This window comes from Schistocerca americana, chromosome X, assembly GCF_021461395.2.
Source record: "Schistocerca americana isolate TAMUIC-IGC-003095 chromosome X, iqSchAmer2.1, whole genome shotgun sequence".
NCBI lineage: Eukaryota > Metazoa > Arthropoda > Insecta > Orthoptera > Acrididae > Schistocerca > Schistocerca americana.
This window is the reverse complement of record NC_060130.1, coordinates 918,150,928-918,172,346: the sequence shown is the minus strand read 5'-3', so window position 1 is coordinate 918,172,346 and position 21,419 is coordinate 918,150,928. Positions and strand designations below refer to the sequence as shown.

Sequence of the window (21,419 nt, the reverse complement as noted above, 5' to 3'; positions counted from 1 at the left end):
GGCGCTTCCGTAACCAAGAAAGCCGAAGTGTTTGACGCTTCAAGGGGCACCGTACCGAAGATTTATATAATATATGGGAAATCGAAAAAGCACCATCCCTTAAGTCACAACGCGGACGAAATTGTTTGTCGTATGACAGTGAGAGACGGCCATTGAAGTCGGCCGGTGTGGCCGAGCGGCTCTAGGCGCTGCAGTCTGGAACCACGCGAGCGCTACGGTCGCAGGTTCGAATCCTGCCTCGGGCATGGATGTGTGTGATGTCCTTAGGATAGTTAGGTTTAAGTAGTTCTAAGTTCTAGGTGACTGATGACTTCAGATGTTAAATCCCACAGTGCTCAGAGCCATTTCAAACATTTTTGAACGGTCATTGAAGAGAGTTGTGACGACAAATATGAGGACGAAAACTGCAAAGGTCACTGCAAAATTGAATATAGCATTTGCGAACCCTATGAGCACCAAAACAACAGGAAGAGTGCAACATAGGCAGGGAAGTGCTGGGCCTGCTGGAATCCCAAAACCACTTATCAGTGATGCTAATGCCCATACTAGGAAAATGTGCTGCTGAAGTTCAAAAATGGTTCAAATGGCTCTAATCACTATAGGACTTAACATCTGAGGTCATCAGTCCCCTAGACTTAGAATTACTTAAACCTAACTAACCTAAGGACATCACACAGATCCATGCCCGAGGCAGGACTCGAACCTGCGACCGTAGCAGCAGCGCGGTTCCGGACTGAAGGGCCTAGAACCACTCGGCCACAGCGGCCGGCGCTGCTGAAGTCATAAAATCTGGAGTATGATGATATGGAAGCAGGTCATTTGATCGTATGAGTCTTGTTTCATACTGTTTCGAAGTTCTAGTCGAGTTTACGCCCAAAGAATGAAACATGAAGGGAGTTCGGTAATTATTTGGACATCCATATCGTCGTATTCTAGGAACCCCACGGTTCCTCTGCAAGGTCACAATACTGCCAACGATTATGTGACCATTTTGACTAATCAGGTCCATCCCAAGGTTCAATGTTTGTTCCCCGGTGGAAATGATGTAGTCCAGGACAACATGGTCTCTGTTCACACACCTCGCATCATCCACGATTGATTTTATGAGTACGGGGACGGAGTGTCGCAGCTCCTCTAGTCAGCACAGTCACCTGATCCCAACATTATTGAGCTTTTGTCGTCAACTTTGGATGGAACCGAACTGGACCAGTAATTATTCATTCCGAGACGAATGGAAGCTATTTTGAATGCCAATAGGTTTCCTACAGTGAAATAGGTATGGTAATGTCTTGTGTTTTTAGTGTTTCCATATTTTTTTCCTTCCTCTCCATTTGCGACATTGGCTGGTGCGCGGAGCGAAAGACTTATCGCCTTCTACATCTACATCTACATTGATACTCCGCAAGCCACCCAACGGTGTGTGGCGGAGGGCACTTTACGTGCCACTGTCATTACCTCCCTTTCCTGTTCCAGTCGCGTATGGTTCGCGGGAAGAACGACTGCCTGAAAGCCTCCGTGCGCGCTCTAATCTCTCTAATTTTACATTCGTGATCTCCTCGGGAAGTATAAGTAGGGGGAAGCAATATATTCGATACCTCATCCAGAAACGCACCCTCTCGAAACCTGGCGAGCAAGCTACACCGCGATGCAGAGCGCCTCTCTTGCAGAGTCTGCCACTTGAGTTTATTAAACATCTCCGTAACGCTATCACGGTTACCAAATAACCCAGTGACGAAACGCGCCGCTCTTCTTTGGATCTTCTCTATCTCCTCCGTCAACCCGACCTGGTACGGATCCCACACTGATGAGCAATACTCTAGTATAGGTCGAACGAGTGTTTTGTAAGCCACCTCCTTTGTTGATGGACTACATTTTCTAAGCACTCTCCCAATGAATCTCAACCTGGTACCCGCCTTACCAACAATTAATTTTATATGATCATTCCACTTCAAATCGTTCCGTACGCATACTCCCAGATATTTTACAGAAGTAACTGCTACCAGTGTTTGTTCCGCTATCATATAATCATACAATAAAGGATCCTTCTTTCTATGTATTCGCAATACATTACATTTGTCTATGTTAAGGGTCAGTTGCCACTCCCTGCACCAAGTGCCTATCCGCTGCAGATCTTCCTGTATTTCGCTACAATTTTCTAATGCAGCAACTTCTCTGTGTACTACAGCATCATCCGCGAAAAGCCGCATGGAACTTCCGACACTATCTACTAAGTCATTTATATATATTGTGAAAAGCAATGGTCCCATAACACTCCCCTGTGGCACGCCAGAGGTTACTTTAACGTCTGTAGACGTCTCTCCATTGATAACAACATGCTGTGTTCTGTTTGCTAAAAACTCTTCAATCCAGCCACACAGCTGGTCTGATATTCCGTAGGCTCTTACTTTGTTTATCAGGCGACAGTGTGGAACTGTATCGAACGCCTTCCGGAAGTCAAGAAAAATAGCATCTACCTGGGAGCCTGTATCTAATATTTTCTGGGTCTCATGAACAAATAAGGCGAGTTGGGTCTCACACGATCGCTGTTTCCGGAATCCATGTTGATTCCTACATAGTAGATTCTGGGTTTCCAGAAATGACATGATACGCGAGCAAAAAACATGTTCTAAAATTCTACAAGAGATCGACGTAAGAGATATAGGTCTATAGTTTTGCGCATTTGCTCGACGACCCTTCTTGAAGACTGGGACTATCTGTGCTCTTTTCCAATCATTTGGAACCCTCCGTTCCTCTAGAGACTTGCGGTACACGGTTGTTAGAAGGGGGGCAAGTTCTTTCGCGTACTCTGTGTAGAATCGAATTGGTATCCCGTCAGGTCCAGTGGACTTTCCTCTATTGAGTGATTCCAGTTGCTTTTCTATTCCTTGGACACTTATTTCGATGTCAGCCATTTTTTCGTTTGTGCGAGGATTTAGAGAAGGAACTGCAGTGCGGTCTTCCTCTGTGAAACAGCTTTGGAAAAAGGTGTTTAGTATTTCAGCTTTACGCGTGTCATCCTCTGTTTCAATGCCATCATCATCCCGTAGTGTCTGGATATGCTGTTTCGAGCCACTTACTGATTTAACGTAAGACCAGAACTTCCTAGGATTTTCTGTCAAGTCGGTACATAGAATTTTACTTTCGAATTCAATGAACGCTTCACGCATAGCCCTCCTTACGCTAACTTTGACATCGTTTAGCTTCTGTTTGTCTGAGAGGTTTTGGCTGCGTTTAAACTTGGAGTGGAGCTCTCTTTGCTTTCGCAGTAGTTTCCTAACTTTGTTGTTGTACCACGGTGGGTTTTTCCCGTCCCTCACAGTTTTACTCGGCACGTACCTGTCTAAAACGCATTTTACGATTGCCTTGAACTTTTTCCATAAACACTCAACATTGTCAGTGTCGGAACAGAAATTTTCGTTTTGATCTGTTAGGTAGTCTGAAATCTGCCTTCTATTACTCTTGCTAAAGAGATAAACCTTCCTCCCTTTTTTTATATTCCTATTAACTTCCATATTCAGGGATGCTGCAACGGCCTTATGATCACTGATTCCCTGTTCTGTACATACAGATTCGAAAAGTTCGGGTCTGTTTGTTATCAGTAGGTCCAATATGTTATCTCCACGAGTCGGTTCTCTGTTTAATTGCTCGAGGTAACTTTCGGATAGTGCACTCAGTATAATGTCACTCGATGCTCTGTCCCTACCACCCGTCCTAAACATCTGAGTGTCCCAGTCTATATCTGGTAAATTGAAGTCTCCACCTAAGACCATAACATGCTGAGAAAATTTATGTGAAATGTATTCCAAATTTTCTCTCAGTTGTTCTGCCACTAATGCTGCTGAGTCGGGAGGTCGGTAAAAGGAGCCAATTATTAACCTAGTTTGGTTGTTTAGTGTAACCTCCACCCATAATAATTCACAGGAACTATCCACTTCTACTTCACTACAGGATAAACTACTACTAACAGCGATGAACACTCCACCACCGGTTGCATGCAATCTATCCTTTCTAAACACCGTCTGTACCTTTGTAAAAATTTCGGCAGAATTTATCTCTGGCTTAAGCCAGCTTTCTGTACCTATAACGATTTCAGCTTCGGTGCTTTCTATCAGCGCTTGAAGTTCCGGTACTTTACCAACGCAGCTTCGACAGTTGACAATTACAATACCGATTGCTGCTTGGTCCCCGCATGTCCTGACGTTGCCCCGCACCCGTTGAGGCTGTTGCCCTTTCTGTACTTGCCCAAGGCCATCTAACCTAAAAAACCGCCCAGCCCACGCCACACAACCCCTGCTACCCGTGTAGCCGCTTGTTGCGTGTAGTGGACTCCTGACCTATCCAGCGGAACCCGAAACCCCACCACCCTATGGCGCAAGTCGAGGAATCTGCAGCCCACACGGTCGCAGAACCGTCTCAGCCTCTGATTCAGACCCTCCACTCGGCTCTGTACCAAAGGTCCGCAGTCAGTCCTGTCGACGATGCTGCAGATGGTGAGCTCTGCTTTCATCCCGCTAGCGAGACTGGCAGTCTTCACCAAATCAGATAGCCGCCGAAAGCCAGAGAGGATTTCCTCCGATCCATAGCGACACACATCATTGGTGCCGACATGAGCGACCACCTGCAGATGGGTGCACCCTGTACCCTTCATGGCATCCGGAAGGACCCTTTCCACATCTGGAATGACTCCCCCCGGTATGCACACGGAGTGCACATTGGTTTTCTTCCCCTTTCTTGCTGCCATTTCCCTAAGGGGCCCCATTACGCGCCTGACGTTGGAGCTCCCAACTACCAGTAAGCCCACCCTCTGCGACTGCCCGGATCTTGCAGACTGAGGGGCAACCTCTGGAACAGTCCCGCTGCCGACAAGATCCCCAGACAACGAGTACAAGCTCGAACAATACAAAGACGGGGGCGGAAATCGGTTCTAGCCCTTGCAAAGAAACCATCACGCAGTTTCTCCTACCGGTAGTTGATTCAGTAACGTACACCACTGGCCATTAAAACTGTTAAACCAAGAAGAAATGCAGATGATAAACGGGTATTCATTGGACAAATATATTATACTAGAACTGACATGTGATTACATTTTCACGCAATTTGGGTGCATAGATCCTGAGAAGTCAGTACCCAGAACAACCACCTCTGGCCGTAATAAAGCCCTTGATACGCCTGAGCAACCAGAGCTTGAATGGCGTGTACAGCTACAGCTGCCCATGAAGCTTCAACACGATACCACAGTTCATCAAGAGTAGTGACTGGCGTATTGTGACTAGCCAGTTGCCCGGTCGCCATTGACCAGACGTTTTCAGTTGGTGAGAGATCTGGAGAATGTGCTGGCCAGGACAGCAGTCGAACATTTTATGTATCCAGAAAGTCCCATAGAGGACCTGCAACATGCGGTCGTAACACATCTGCAATGTAACGTCCACTGTTCAAAGTGCCGTCAATGCGAACAAGAGGTGACCGAGACGTGTAACCAACGGCACCCCATAGCATCACGCCGGGTGATACGCCAGTGTGGCGATGACGAATACACGCTTCCAATGTGCGTTCACCGCGATGTCACCAAACACGGATGCGACCATCATGATGCTGTAAACAGAACCTGGATTCATGCGAAAAAATGACGTTTTGCCATTCGTGCACCCAGGTTCGTCGGTGAGGCGCTCCTGTCTGTGATGCAGCGTCAAGGGTAACCGCAGCCATGGTCTCCGAGATGATAGTCCATGCTGCTGCAAACGTCGTCGAACTGTTCGTGCAGATGGTTGTTGCCTTGCAAACGTCCCCATCTGTTGACTCAGGCACCGAGACGTGGCTGCACGATCCGTTACAGACATGAGGATAAGATGCCTGTCATCTCGACTGCTAGTGATACGAGGCCGTTGGGATCCAGCACGGCGTTCCGTATTACCCCCCTGAACCCACTGATTCCATATTCTGCTAACAGTCATTGAATCTCGGCCAACGCGAGTAGCAATGTCGCGATACGATAAACCGCAATCGCGATAGGCTACAATCCGACCTTTATCAAAGCCGGAAACGTGATGGTACGCATTTCTCCTCCTTACACGAGGCATCACAACAACGTTTCACCAGGCAACGCCGGTCAGCTGCTGTTTGTGTATGAGAAATCGGTTGGAAACGTTCCTCATGTCAGCACGTTGTAGGTGTCGCCACCGGCGCCAACCTTGTGTGAATGCTCTAAGAAGCTAATCATTTGCATATCACAGCATCTTCTTCCTGTTGGTTAAATTTCGCTTCTGTAGCACGTCATCTTCGTGGTGTAGCAATTTTAATGGCCAGTAGTGTAAAACGTGGATATGGATCTGAGAAAGAGCTCAGTGCCTTAAAACACTACGCCTTCTGGTGGGTGGAAGCACGCCCTCACACAATGGCGGCACAAGACGAAAACTGGACTTCGTTGACAAATCAGCTATGCGAAGCATCTTTCATTTTCCAGTCAGAAAGAGAATGTTAAATTAAATGAGCTGAATTAACACTAACAACAGTTATACACAAATTTTATTGGTATACTATACAAGTAGTACTGCAATCACAAAAAATACAATAAACAAACACCATTTATAATAGACGAACTTTTCGGTTTTTCGTCTAACTGTATTTTTTTTATAGATTACGTAATAATTAATACTATCCGCTATTTCCACTTCAATTGACAGGACTTACAACGTAGAGAGTCTTTCTTGGCTCAACGTGCTTCTCAAGTAGGTCTTAATCAATTTAAACTTTGAGCAGCTTCTCTCAAACGAAGGTGTGATGAGCGGAACTGGTAACTGTGAGCATGATTCTGACTGTTATTTAAACATTTCGATATACTTCTTCTAAATTATTTTCTAAAATGTACTGAATAAGTTTTTTAGCGTCTTCGATTGAGTCCAGTGGATTCGATTTTAAAAGCTGGCGTTTCTTATAAAGTTCGAAAGGCTGTATGTTGTTGTTTTCGCATTCTCGAAGTATTCTACTTACATCATTACAGTGTTTCAGTAGGTTCTCCTTGGGTAAAGACTGCAAATAACTGATATCGTAAATAAAACCAAATTGTTCAAAATATTCGTTAAACGCTTAGAATCGACATTCAGTGTCAACTATTATAGCATGTATCATCGTGTAGAAGCACTGCGTCTTCAGGCCACAAGTAGCCCATCGGGACCATCCGACCGCCGTGTCATCCTCACTGAGGATGCGGATAGGAGGGGCGTGTGGTCAGCACACCGCTCTCCTGGTCGTTATGATGGTTTTCTTTGACCGGAGCCGCTCAGTTGGCATCACGAGGCTGAGGTCACCCCGAAAAATAACATCAGCGCTTGGCGCCCCAGATGGTCACCCATCCAAGTGCCGGCCACGCTCGACAGCGCTTAATTTCGGTATCCGACGGGAACCGGTGTACAACTGCCGAAAAGGCCGTTGCCCATGTATCATCGTGTTAAAAAGTTAATTCCGTACCGAATTTCAACAGACTGCATAGGCTCATCAGTTCTTTCATAGCTTCTGCAACGCTTGTATCAACTCTTGTATTATGGAATTCTTTAAATCAGTCACGAAATGAACGTGTTGTATCAATAGCAACTTTCAAGTTCACTTGAATGGATTGCCATAGTTCACTTATATGGATCACAAGAAGTAAAATCACGTACATTCCAACAATAAACTCAAAAGTTAACATTTCGTTCAAGACTGCTTCACAGTCGCTAACAGTTTAGAAACCATCAATTTTATATTTGAAGTCATTCTCTCTTTCAATGATATCATCAAACTGCAAATATATTGCTTTTACTTTTCCGATTCTATTTACCAGTCGTATTTCAGACAGATTTCAATGTAGATTTTCATTTAGTTTTTATTAGAGCCAAGCGCTTCTATGATTTTGTGAAAAGCACATAAACTTTATTCATGAAGCAGAAAAACGTTTTATCTGTTGTAGAACTGTTAGCTGCATCTATCAAAAGCAAGTTCCAAAAACGGCATCCGCAACGGCGTGAAGAATGCTGGTGGATTAATATTGAATATTCTTGTTCTGACACCTTTATTAATGCCAACCATATTTGCGCAGTTATCATACCCCTGCCCTCGACTGTTTTGGATATTTAGGCCAATATTTTGTAGTTCCTTAAAAATATCATTTGTTAAATACTCTCCGGTTGTTTCTGCGACGGCAATAAACCCAACGAAACGTCCTTCTATCTCTCCGGTTGAGGAATTCCAAAATCTTAACATTATTGACTTTTTGTTCCCCACGGCTCACATCCCCGCTACTATTGAACATTAAGGCATAGTATTTTGCTTGTTTCACTCTGTTTGTAATTTCATTAGCAATAAATTTTGGATATTAATGTAATTAATTCATTTCTGATTTCGTGGCTCAGATAATGTTGACAAAGCTGTTTTTTATTAATACCTTGCAAGTGTTAGATAATATTTGGATAATAATTTAAATATGTCAAGAAAATTTCCAAAGTTTCCGCTGTTGTTCAGGTTAAGGGATTCTCGATGAGTACTAAATGTCAGATTGTGTCAGGCTACTTAGCTGATAATATCGATAAATCTTTCAGACAAGTGTACCTCTACTTTTCTGATTCCTTAATCAGTCTCCCGTTTTCTTTATCTATTGTTTTTCCGTATTTTATCCCTTTATAGAATTCCATCCATTTAATCATACACTCCATGTATCCTTGTGTTTGTTCATATCTTTGCGATGTACTGCTCAGATCTTTTCAGTCACAACATCCTTCTTTTACCACATGTGGCTGCAAATGTGACAAAGGTCTACATGGAAAGCAACAAACTTTATCTTGAGATACGGAGTAAGCTAACCATCTGCGATGTTTCTTTTAGCCGTTACTCAGTTTTCTAGCAAAATGAAATTTAGTAAAATATCTTTTTTTGCGTCTTTGAGGTGACTTTCATCAGATTTCTCTTGGTTTTCTTGGGGACCATTTTGAATTAAGTCATGACGCTGCGGATCTGTTACTGGAAATACCCACTTCCTCGTATTTAATTCTATGAATGACTCTCTTATATGAACAGTTTGCTCTTGATTTTCTTAGTCACAAATCTTTTCAATTTTTAACTCTTTACTCGGCCCAGAATCTTGGATTACAGCAGTTTCACAACTCTGATGCTATATCAGTAGGGTAACATTCATTCGACCCTGAAGCTGTGCCGTTTCAGAAACTAAATAACTTGGAGAAGAGATTCATCAGAGGCCTCTGGACCAGTCACACCTGAAGAAGGTTTCTTAAGAAATTTCATCATACTCTAACTCATAGTTTGGTTGGATATAACCGTCTCAGCGTTTCTTCCTCTTTTTGATGCGCCGGGTTCCCATTTCGTCCCTATGTCTCTGTCCCTTGAGGATCATCCAGACATAATGATCTAAGACATATTTTTTGTTAAGTAGGCTGATAAGCACAGTACTTACAATATTTAAAGCTATAGTATAGAGAGAATAGGGTGCACGATGGCAGAATAAAATATGTTAAAATATAAAATCATTTGCGAAATACTTACCTAAAACTTATTACAGTAAAATAAATGACGTTTCATAGAGAAATAAACATGCTTAGAAATGTACGAGGGCAGTTCAATAAGTAATGCAACACATTTTTTTTCTCGACCAATTTTGGTTGAAAAAGCCGGAAATTTCTTGTGGAATATTTTCAAACATTCCCGCTTCGTCTCGTATAGTTTCATTGACATCCGACAGGTGGCAGTGCTGTACGGAGCTGTTAAAATGGCGTCTGTAACGGATGTGCGTTGCAAACAACGGGCAGTGATCGAGTTTCTTTTGTCGGAAAACCAGGGCATCTCAGATATTCATAGGCGCTTGCAGAATGTCTACGGTGATCTGGCAGTGGACAAAAGCACGGTGAGTCGTTGGGCAAAGCGTGTCATCATCGCCGCAAGGTCAAGCAAGACTGTCTGATCTCCCGCGTGCGGGCCGGCCGTGCACAGCTGTGACTCCTGCAATGGCGGAGCGTGCGAACACACTCGTTCGAGATGATCGACGGATCACCATCAAACAACTCAGTGCTCAACTTGACATCTCTGTTGGTAGTGCTGTCACAATTGTTCACCAGTTGGGATATTCAATGGTTTGTTCCCGCTGGGTCCCTTGTTGTCTAACCGAACACCATAAAGAGCAAAGGAGAACCATCTGTGCGGAATTGCTTGCTCGTCATGTGGCTGAGGGTGACAATTTCTTGTCAAAGATTGTTACAGGTGATGAAACATGGGTTCATCATTTCGAACCTGAAAGAAAACGGCAATCAATGGAGTGGCGCCACACACACTCCCCTACCAAGAAAAAGTTTAAAGCCGTACCCTCAGCCGGTAAAGTCATGATTACAGTCTTCTGGGACGCTGAAGGGGTTATTCTGTTCGATGTCCTTCCCCATGGTCAAACGATCAACTCTGAAGTGTATTGTGCTACTCTTCAGAAATTGAAGAAACGACTTCAGCGTGTTCGTAGGCACAAAAATCTGAACGAACTTCTCCTTCATGACAACGCAAGACCTCACACAAGTCTTCGCACCCGAGAGGAGCTCACAAAACTTCAGTGGACTGTTCTTCCTCATGCACCCTACAGCCCCGATCTCGCACCGTCGGATTTCCACATGTTTGGCCCAATGAAGGACGCAATCCGTGGGAGGCACTACGCGGATGATGAAGAAGTTATTGACGCAGTACGACGTTGGCTCCGACATCGACCAGTGGAATGGTACCGTGCAGGCATACAGGCCCTCATTTCAAGGTTGCGTAAGGCCGTAGCATTGAATGGAGATTACGTTGAAAAATAGTGTAGCTAAAAGATTGGGGAATAACCTGGTGTATTTCAATGCTGCATAAAATAACCCCTGTTTCAGAAAAAAAAATGTGTTGCATTACTTATTGAACTGCCCTCGTATTTGGATACTGACTTACCTTACAAATATGAAATAAATCACAGCGTATGGTAAATGTTTCAGAATATGAGTAATAACTTATTTACAATAAACAAATAACCAAGATTTCACTTATTGATGAAAAGAAACGTAATCAGAAGTTTTGTACATGCTAGTCTCTGACTCCAGAGTTGCGCGCTTTATTGCCTTCTAATGCGCAAACGCAATATTTGCGACAGATATATCCCCTGTGTCTCGTATAATCGGTCTACCTGAACTTGTCTGTAGTTCCAAACATGTGTGCTTGGGACGCTGCTGCGTAGATGTACACCTCAGGTGCATCGTGTAGTAGGGGCTTAACTTTCATAATGGTGCCAGACCATTCTAGATAAATACTACTACACTTGTACAGAAGCAAATACGGATAACTAAATAGCTAAAATTTTAACAACATGAACAATTTTTGTTCGAGGCCTCCACAGGCGTGAGGCTGTCAGTGGTCGCCGATTTCTTACGCACTCTCTTCGTGATAAATACAGACCTTAGCGCAGAGATGGCGGAAACACAATCGGCTGTTCCATTGAGCTGGTGGATCGTAATGACTAGCGTGCATTTCTATGTAGTTTCCTGTTATTTTTCTTTGGTATATTACTTATAAACCTGCTGCAAATCTAATTATTACAAAGGAAAATATATCTCAATTTTTCTTTTTATTCTAATGAAGGATAGAAGAAGCAGTGGCTAAAAACAAATTCCAAGGGAAAGTCTCGTAGTTACAAAGAACACAGGAGTTTGCAGCCTACATTATCCTGAAGATAAATTTTTTCGGGAAATAAGAGAGACTTGAACTGACGTGAAGTAATTATTAACAGGGTCCTAGCTTCCAAAACGTTTTATATAGATACAAGCAGCATTCATAATGGTACTGAAGATAGGCTCATTCTCTTTAAGGTTCTGTAGTCCCCCTTGTAAAATGTTGTTTTTGTAAGGTAATGCTGTACAAGCTGATTTCCAAATTTACCTACATATTTCTCCTCTCCTCTCCTGATATTTTTCAATGCACACACTCATAAGCCCAAAGAAAAGTTCAAGGATAAGTAATCAGCGTGTATTCGGATCATTATATAGGTAGGCCTACCAATTCTGATCCGAAACGTAGCTTACTGACGCAATCAGTGTGGTTACTTCTTTATTTTACGTTTACTGTCTGTTAGTTCATAGCAGCTGCGAGTGTGTACATATAAATGATATAATATGTCTTATTAATTTTGTTTATGTTTAAATGCCAGGCAAAACATTCATTGCCATACCATTTACCTGGAGAGTACACATATTATAAGGATATACAGAATCCTGTTAGTAAGCCACTAAAATAATTTCAAACAAATTTGTCATACAACGATACAAATAAATACATGTTAACCTTCCCTTAAAAACCGTGTTTTTCAGTTTTATGGCATTTACCTGACATGCTAACGACTGTTCCATATATTGTATATCATATTCTGTCAAGTGCATTTTACCATTTCTTTTTAATGTGGACATGTATGTACATATATGTATGCAATATTAAATCGTATACCATCATGAAAACTAATTACAAAGTAGTTAATATACATGTATCCTATGTACCACAAACAGATAGCGGTGTAAAGCCTATCCCTGTATGTTACTGCTCTTAATTTCGTGTGAAAAATCATTTAACAGTAGTTTAAAATATTGGGAATGGAAAACCATATGAGTTACAGTTAATCTGATATTTTAAACCGAAAACACAATCACACTAGTCGAACTGAATTCACGTATGCTTACGAATCTGCCGCCTCACCGCCGACTCAAAGCGTGACGTCATCAAAGCTGTGCTACGGCGTTGATTTCACGAAGGCAGTGCCTTAAGTTGCCACTGGCCTCACAGATAGGCATAAATATTAAATCCGACACTCTGCTTGGGTAGCATACCTGAGGAAGAGATGGGGAAGTTTAGTTTTAGATTTTCCTCGGAAAATGTTGTATGACCATCTAGTTGATTAAACACCGCTATTCAATTTCTGTATTTGTCCCTGAGAAATAGTATTTTCAGTTTCAATAAAGTGATGTTTTTCTGCACCAGTTCTTGTATCAAACAGTAGTGCATTTCTACCTCACTGGCAAGTTCGACATTGTGTCCAGGAGTACGATTAATAACACAATATTGCAAATTGTGAAATGCAGTTCGTAAAAGCGGCGGAAATGTGGCAAATCAATTGCCTGTCGACGATTGGGTGGTACTTCCCGTGACGTCAAATCCAACGGAATATCTGAGGGTACTTGTGTCACCTAATAAAATCTTTGGCGCACTTGGTAACACACGCTTGTCGCTTGTATGCCGACGAGGTTGTGTTTCACGGAACTGAAAATGAAATTTACACTAGAAATAGCTGAAGTACGTAAAAGTTAAGAGTGCTCTAGTCCTGCGGGAAAGCAAATCAGACAAATTTTTCTCACCATGGCTGGAAACACAGATGACCCAGTAAGTAACTGTAAACGATTGGGAATACAAGAGTAACTTATTTTTCCTTTTTATGAATAACTCGTTCCTTACAGTTTGAGCACTTGCTTAATATGTACCGAAATATTTCGGAGATGTGTGTTCTGCACTGCGTTTCGAAGCGAAGGCCAGGGACACCCAGACGTGGAGAGGTAATTATTACTAGAATGGTTTATAACCTTGTGCTGTGAAATGAAAGTCTTTAGTTTATACGTCTTTTCAGCATGAAAAACAGGTGATACTGTTTAAAGCGTCAAGATCGCACTCGTAGCTTTTGCTAACTGCGTAGTTCCCTGCTTTCATTATTAGTAGTACGTCACTGTGATGTAGATTCTTGTGGTTTTTAAACGTCCCACCCACCGTACACAAATGCCATTACGTATAGATAGTTTTTCACGGAAAAAAATTAGTACTTAGTACGAAAATCGGCTAATCAGGAAAAAAAAGGTCGCGAACTTAGAAATGTACCACATAGCGTACATAACCATGCCGGAAAAGTGGTGTGGTTCAAAAAATTGCTGATAGCACAGGAAATCGAACTGGGATCCCCTCTTGTTTGAAATGAACTTCGTTGCTACTTCTCAGCGTAAAACAATTAAAATGTTTTATTAGGCCTACCCGTTCTGTTGGAGTAACCTCAGTGTGAGATCGTATAGGTGAGGCTCTACGTTTATGAACATAAATTTTCCTCCGTTTCTGTCATAGGTTTAGTACAGTACGGTACTTAATTTTGGAGAGCCTGATGATTGCGAAAGGGAAAGCTTTCCCCGGTGTGTTTCACGCTCTAAGTCGGTACGTTACTTATGAATATAATTTATGCTTGATTGCTTTCATCATGTATGGAATCCAAATAACGAGTAAAGGGCAGGCCTACCGAAATAGAACTCAAGCTTGTATTTATGGATTTTATCGTTAGTGCACTCTTACACACATTACCAGAATCCGTGGAACTACACAATTATTAAAATTGCACCTTGTGCTGTTTCCTTCATTATTACTAAGTTCTAGAGTTCTTGGCGTCATTTTTAGCAGATACTAACATTACTGCTCTTCGAGAATTTAATCTTTAGCTTTTTAATTGTACACTTGGTTTTTTGGGACTCTTGATGTGAAATGTCAGTTTCTGGAATGAGACAATATGTATGAGAGGAAATTTTACGTGGATGAGTTTAACTTGTAAAACAGCCATAATTTCAAAGATAAATTTCAGTATCCCTGTCCCGTAGAACATATTTTCTTGTTAGAAGTGTATACCTTCTGCCTCTCTGCATCTTGTAACACTGACTCATTACCCAGACTACTGTTTTACTGTGGAATGTAAACTATGGCATAAATTTAAATTTACATCGATTAAAAATTATATTATGTTCACATATTTAAAATATATCTACAGTTGTGGATAATGTTGTGCTGTCAATCATTAAAAATTTCAAGTATTTTGTACACCGAAAGACAAACAATCAGTATATAACATGACTTTTCCCAAGTGTGTATTCTTATCCAATGAAACTTTGTTATAATGTTGTGTCCAGTAAGTTTGGATTCATATGGACATTATTAAAATTATAGCAGGTGGGAAGGGGATATTGTTATACATGTATAGCTTCATAACAACTTAGCCTTTTTGCAAAACACACACTCACACAGATCAGCAAGTAACTTTTAAGATAGTCATTAGATAATTTTACATATAATAGAAGGTACCAGATATTTTCATAAAAATTTAAACTTTGTTTTAGGTGCATTAGGTAGGTGTACAGTTCCTGTGCCTCTACAAATTCTGTAGAATTTTGCTAAAAACAGATTGAGTCAATTTCTAATTGCAAATATGAATATATGTTGCAGGAATTTAGGAGTGCTAGGGGTGGGAGGAAGCGATGGAGGAGATGAAACTTTCATTTCAGCTAAGATTTCATTAATGTGCTGCAAGTGTGTTTGTAGACAGAATGGTGAATTCTGTCATGAGCTGTAATATTTTTCAAATGGTTTTAGCAGCTGTGCTTTGCATTCTCTGTTGCTATTGGTCAGCTGAAGATGTTCATGCAAACAAACATACTAATCTTGTTGTATGTGATTTCAGTTTTACTTCATGAGTTCCACCGGTAGGTGGTTTTGAAGAGAATTCCATTAGTTCTACACTTTCCATTTGTTGTCTGTTAAAGAGCACTACTGATCATTTTGCTTTAGTTTTGGAGTTTTTAATATTTTGTGTAGTGAAGTCTTTTATATTTTTTATACTGAACGGAAGATTTTGCTACACAGTGTTCACTGTTGTTTCAGTTGTAAATTACAGTATAGAATAGCACAAAGCTCTCTATTCTTACAGTATGCTTTGATTCAAAACACCTATTACTATTTCCCTCATTTGAGTTTGAATGTAACTATATTCCATTTCCTCTACACTGCTCATCATATTTTACAGTACAAAATAAAACACTGTTTTTGTGTAGTTTGTCAATAATCTCACCATCTAACTAATCAAGTGTGAAAAATCTGTTGTTAGTGGTATGTACACAGTCAGAACAACTGTCCTGAGTAGGCCTACTTTAATATTGAGTAATGAGACTGTGTGTTATTCAAAGCATTACCCCAGGTGCAGTATTCTTTACCATTCATGACATGTAATAAATCTACACTGAGGTGACAAAAGTCATGAGATACTTTCTAATATTGTGTTGGACCTCCTCTTGTCCATGCTGCCTCTATAGGCACCCATGATTTCAAAAATATTGCCAATGCAGGATTTTGTGCATAAACTGACCTCTCAATTATGTTCCATACATGTTTGATGGAATTCATTTTGTGTGATCAGGGTGGGTAAATCATTTGCTCAAACTGTTCAGAATGTTCACCAAAGCAATTGCAAACAATTGTGGCCTGGTGATATGGCGCATTGTCATGCATAAAAATTCCATCGTTGTTTCGGAACATGAAGGCCATAAATGGCTGCAATGATCTCAAAGTAGCCAAACATAACAGAGGAGCCAGTACATTCAATTTAAATGTAGCCCACGCCAATATGGAGCCATCACCAGCTTACACACTGCTTTGTTGACAACTTGGTTCTATAGCTCTGTGAGGTCCGTCCCACACTCAAAACCCTACTGTCACCTCTTATCAACTGAAATTAGGTCTCATCTGACTGGGCCACAGTTTTTCAGTCATCTTGGGTCCAACCAACATGATTGCGAGCCCAGACGAGGCGCTGCAGGTGATGCCATGCTGTTAGCAAAGGTACTCACATCGGCTGTCTGCTTCCGTAGCTGATTAATGCCAAATTTCACGCTGTTGAAACAGATATATTTTTCGTACATCCCACATTGATTTCTGCAGTTATTTCATGCAGTGCTGATTGTTTGTTAGCACTGAGAACTCTATGCAAACGCTGCCACTCTTGACCATTAAGTGAAGGGTTGTCTGTGGTGAGGGGTAATGCCTGAAATTTGGCATACTCGGCATACTCTTGACACTGTGGATCTTGGAATACTGAATTCCCTCATGATTTACAAAATGGAATCTTCCATGCATCAAGCACCAACTGCCACTCCATGTTCAGACTGTGTTAATTCCCTTTATGCAGCTATAATCATGCCAGAAACCTTTTCACCTGAGTACAAGTGACAGATCAGCCAATGCGCTGCCCTTGTGTATGTGACACTGCTGCTATCTGTGTATGTGCATATGACCATCCCATGATTATTTACCATCACAGTATATGTAGTTTATGTCTATAGCTATATGTTCATTTCTTCACTTAATTGTGCCGACAGGAGCTTCTTTCCCTGTCTAGAAAAATGTTCAGCTTCTGCAACGTCTAAATGATGATATGACAAAATAATGTTCATGCAGGTTCTTAATTCGCTCCAGCACATTACTGTTTGAAAATTAATAGTCTTCTAATACTATGATGAGACATACTAAATTAATGTTAGTGTATAGCTCTTAATATGTACAAAGAGCAAATGTTCTTACGAATAATTTATTTCAATGTATCAAGAGCCATTCTGTACTTCCTCAGTCACAAATCTTAGCTCTAATAGACATCTATCATCAAAATTACAGACTTTATGTAGTTGGGAGGTACTGTGATGATCACACTACATTTAGTAACTCATGTAGACTTATAACACATTTCAGAAGTGAATGCTCCAAACCAGCTGTAATAAGGTAATATGTTTTTTAACATTTGACATGACAGGCCTGGTTTGGCTTATTGCCACTATCAAGTTATGTCTAGTTGAAAGTAGAGACTGTACTGTACCTATAGTGAAGTCTCTCTGTCATGTCTTGGTAAGTATAATAGTTCTTGTAGTTATGAAACATAAAGATACATTTTTGTCAGATATTTTATGAGTCCCCCCATGAACCATGGACCTTGCCGTTAGTGGGGAGGCTTGCGTGCCTCAGCGATACAGATGGCCGTACCGTAGGTGCAACCACAACAGGGTATCTGTTGAGAGGCCAAACAAACGTGTGGTTCCTGCAGAGGGGCAGCAGCCTTTTCAATAGTTGCAGGTGCAACAGTCTGGATGATTGACTGATCTGGCCTTGTAACACTAACCAAAACGGCCTTGCTGTGCTGGTACTGTGAACGGCTGAAAGCAAGGGGAAACTACAGCAGTAATTTTTCCCGAGGGCATGCAGCTTTACTGTATGGTTAAATGATGATGGCGTCCTCTTGGGTAAAATATTCCGGAGGTAAAATAGTCCCCCATTCAGATACCGGACGGGGACTACTCGAGAGGATGTCGTTATCAGGAGAAAGAAAACTGGCATTCTACGGATCGGAGCATGGAATGTCAGATCCCTTAATCAGGCAGGTAGGTTAGAAAATTTAAAAAGGGAAATGTATAGGTTAAAGTTAGATATAGTGGGAATTAGTGAAATTCGGTGGCAGGAGGAACAAGACTTTTGGTCAGGTGAATACAGGGTTATAAATACAAAATCAAATAGGGGTAACGCAGGAGTAGGTTTAATAATGAATAAAAAAATAGGAGTGTGGGTAAGCTACTACAAACTGCATAGTGAACGCATTATTGTGGCCAAGATAGACACGAAGCCCATGCCTATTACAGTAGTACAAGTTTATATGCCAACTAGCTCTGCAAATGATAAAGAAATTGATGAAATGTATGATGAGATAAAAGAAAATATTCAGGTAGTGAAGGGAGGTGAAAATTTAATAGTCATGGGTGACTGGAATTCAAGAGTAGGAAAAGGGAGAGAAGGAAACATAGTAGGTCAATGTGGGTTGGGGGTAAGAAATGAAAGAGGAAGCCATCTTGTAGAATTTTGCACAGAGCATAACTTAATCATAGCTAACACGTGGTTCAAGAATCATAAAAGAAGGTTGTATACATGGAAGAAACCTGGAGATACTAGAAGGTATCAGATAGATTATATAATGGCAAGACAGAGATTTAGGAACCAGATTTTAAACTGTAAGACGTTTCCAGGGGCAGATGTGGACTCCGACCACAATCTATTGGTTATGAACTGTAGATAAAGACTAGAGAAACCGCAAAAAGGTGGGACTTTAAGGAGATGGGACCTGGATAAACTGACTAAATGGCTCTGAGCACTATGGGACTTAACATCTGTGGTCATCAGTCCCCTAGAACTTAGAACTACTTAAACCTAACTAACCTAAGGACATCACACACATCCATGCCCGAGGCAGGATTCGAACCTGCGACCGTAGCAGTCGCGCGGTTCCGGACTGAGCGCCTAGAACCGCTAGACCACCGCGGCCGGCAAACTGACTAAACCAGAGGTTGTACAGAGTTTCAGAGAGAGCATACAGGAATAATTGACAGGAATGGTGGAAAGAAATACAGTAGAAGAATGGGTAGTTCTGAGGGATGAAGTAGTGAAGGCAGCAGAGGATCAAGTATGTAAAAAGACGAGGGCTAGTAGAAATCCTTGGGTAATAGGAGAAATATTGATTTTTAATTGATGAAAGGAGAAAATATAAAAATGCAGTAAAAGAAGGAAAATTAAAGCGACCCTTGGAGAAAAGAGAGCCACTTGTATGAATATCAAGAGCTCAGATGGAAACCCAATTCTAAGCAAAGAAGGGAAGCAGAAAGGTGGAAGGAGTATATAGAGGGTCTATACAAGGGCGATGTACTTTAGGACAATATTATGGAAATGGAAGAGGATGTAGATGAAGATGAAATGGGAGATACGATACTGCATGAAGAGTTTGTCAGAGCACTTAAAGACCCGAGTCAAAACAAGGCCCCGGGAGTAGACAACATTCCATTAGAACTACTGACGGTCTTATGAGAGCCAGTCCTGGCAAAACTCTACCATCTGGTGAGCAAGATGTATGAGACAGGCGAAATACCCTCAGACTTCAAGAAGAATATAATAATTCCAATCCCAAAGAAAGCAGGTGTTGACAGATGTGAAAATTACCAATCTATCAGTTTAATAAGTCACAGCTGAAAATACTAACACGAATTCTTTACAGACGAATGTAAAAACTGGTAGAAGCCGACCTCGGGGAAGATCAGTTTGGATTCCGTAGAAATGTTGGAACATGTGAGGCAATGCTGACCTTACGACTTATCTTAGAAGAAAGATGAAGGAAAGGCAAACCTACATTTCTAGCATTTGTAGACTTAGAGAAAGCATTTGACAATGCTGACTGGAATACTCTCTTTCAAATTCTAAAGGTGGCAGGGGTGAAATACAGGGAATGAAAGGCTATTTACAATTTGTACAGAAATTAGATGGCAGTTATACGAGTCGAGGGACACGAAAGGGAAGCAGTGGTTGGAAGGAAGTGAGACAGGGTTGTAGCCTCTCCCTGATGTTATTCAATCTGTATATTGAGCAAGCAGTAAAGGAAACAAAAGAAAAATTTGGAGTAGGTAATAAAATCCATGGAGAAGAAATAAAAACTTTGGGGTTCGCCGATGACATTGCAATTCTGCCAGAGACAGCAAAGGACTTGGATGAGCAGTTGAATGGAATGGACAGTGTCTTGAAAGGAGGTTATAAGATGAATATCAACATAAGCAAAACGAGGTTAATGGAATGTGGTCGAATTAAGTCGGATGATGCTAAGGGAATTAGATTAGGAAATGAGACACTTAAAGTAGTAAAGGAGTTTTGCTATTTGTGGGAAAAATAATTGATGATGGTTGAAGTAGAGAGGATATAAAATGTAGACTGGCAATGGCAAGGAAAGTGTTTCTGAGGAAGTGAAATTTGTTAACATCGAGTATTGATTTAAGTGTCAGGAAGTCGTTTCTGAAAGTATTTGTATGGAGTGTAGCCATGTATGGAAGTGAAACATGGACGATAAATAGTTGGGACAAGAAGAGAATAGAAGCTTTTGAAATGTGGTGCTATAGAAGAATGCTGAAGATTAGATGGGTAGAGCACATAACTAATGAGGAGGTATTGAATAGAATTGGAGAAGAGGAGTTTGTGCCACAACTTGACAAGAAGAAGGGACCAGTTGGTAGGACATGTTCTGAGGCATCAGGGGATCACAAATTAAGCATTGGAGGGCAGTGTGGAGGGTAAAAATTGTAGAGGGAGACCAAGAGATGAATATACTAAGCAGATTCAGAAGGATGTAGGTTGCAGTAAGTACTGGGAGATGAAGAAGCTTGCACAGGATAGAGTATTTTACATTTGGTAACTACAAGAACTATTATACTTACTGAGATACGACAGAAAGACTTTACTGTAGATGCAATATGGCCATCACTTCCAATTAGATGTCACTTGACAATGGCAATAAGCTGAAACAGGCCTGTCCTGTAAAATATCAAAAAAACATATCAACTTTTTGCAGCTGGTTCGGAGCATTCATTTACATAACGTCTTATACCAACGTGTACTATGCTGCAGGCCCAACACGACATAAAATATCACATAGACTCATTGAATTATGTAGTACTGTCTTTAAGACAATACCTACATAAGTAATTTGCAATATTAAAAATCTCATTGGAGCAGTGACTTAACATATA

The 21,419-nt window shown here is 41.3% G+C and overlaps 1 long non-coding RNA gene across 1 annotated transcript in view; it reads left to right on the top strand.

The window, feature by feature from the left end:
- Positions 1 to 13,233: 13,233 nt before the first annotated feature.
- The window catches only part of LOC124556679, a 42,122-nt gene continuing 33,936 nt past the window's right edge, over positions 13,234 to 21,419 (top strand). Inside the window, exons 1-2 of the long non-coding RNA XR_006968658.1 lie at positions 13,234 to 13,410; positions 13,485 to 13,580. This is a non-coding gene — a long non-coding RNA (uncharacterized LOC124556679). The remainder of the gene's footprint in view (positions 13,411 to 13,484; positions 13,581 to 21,419) is intronic.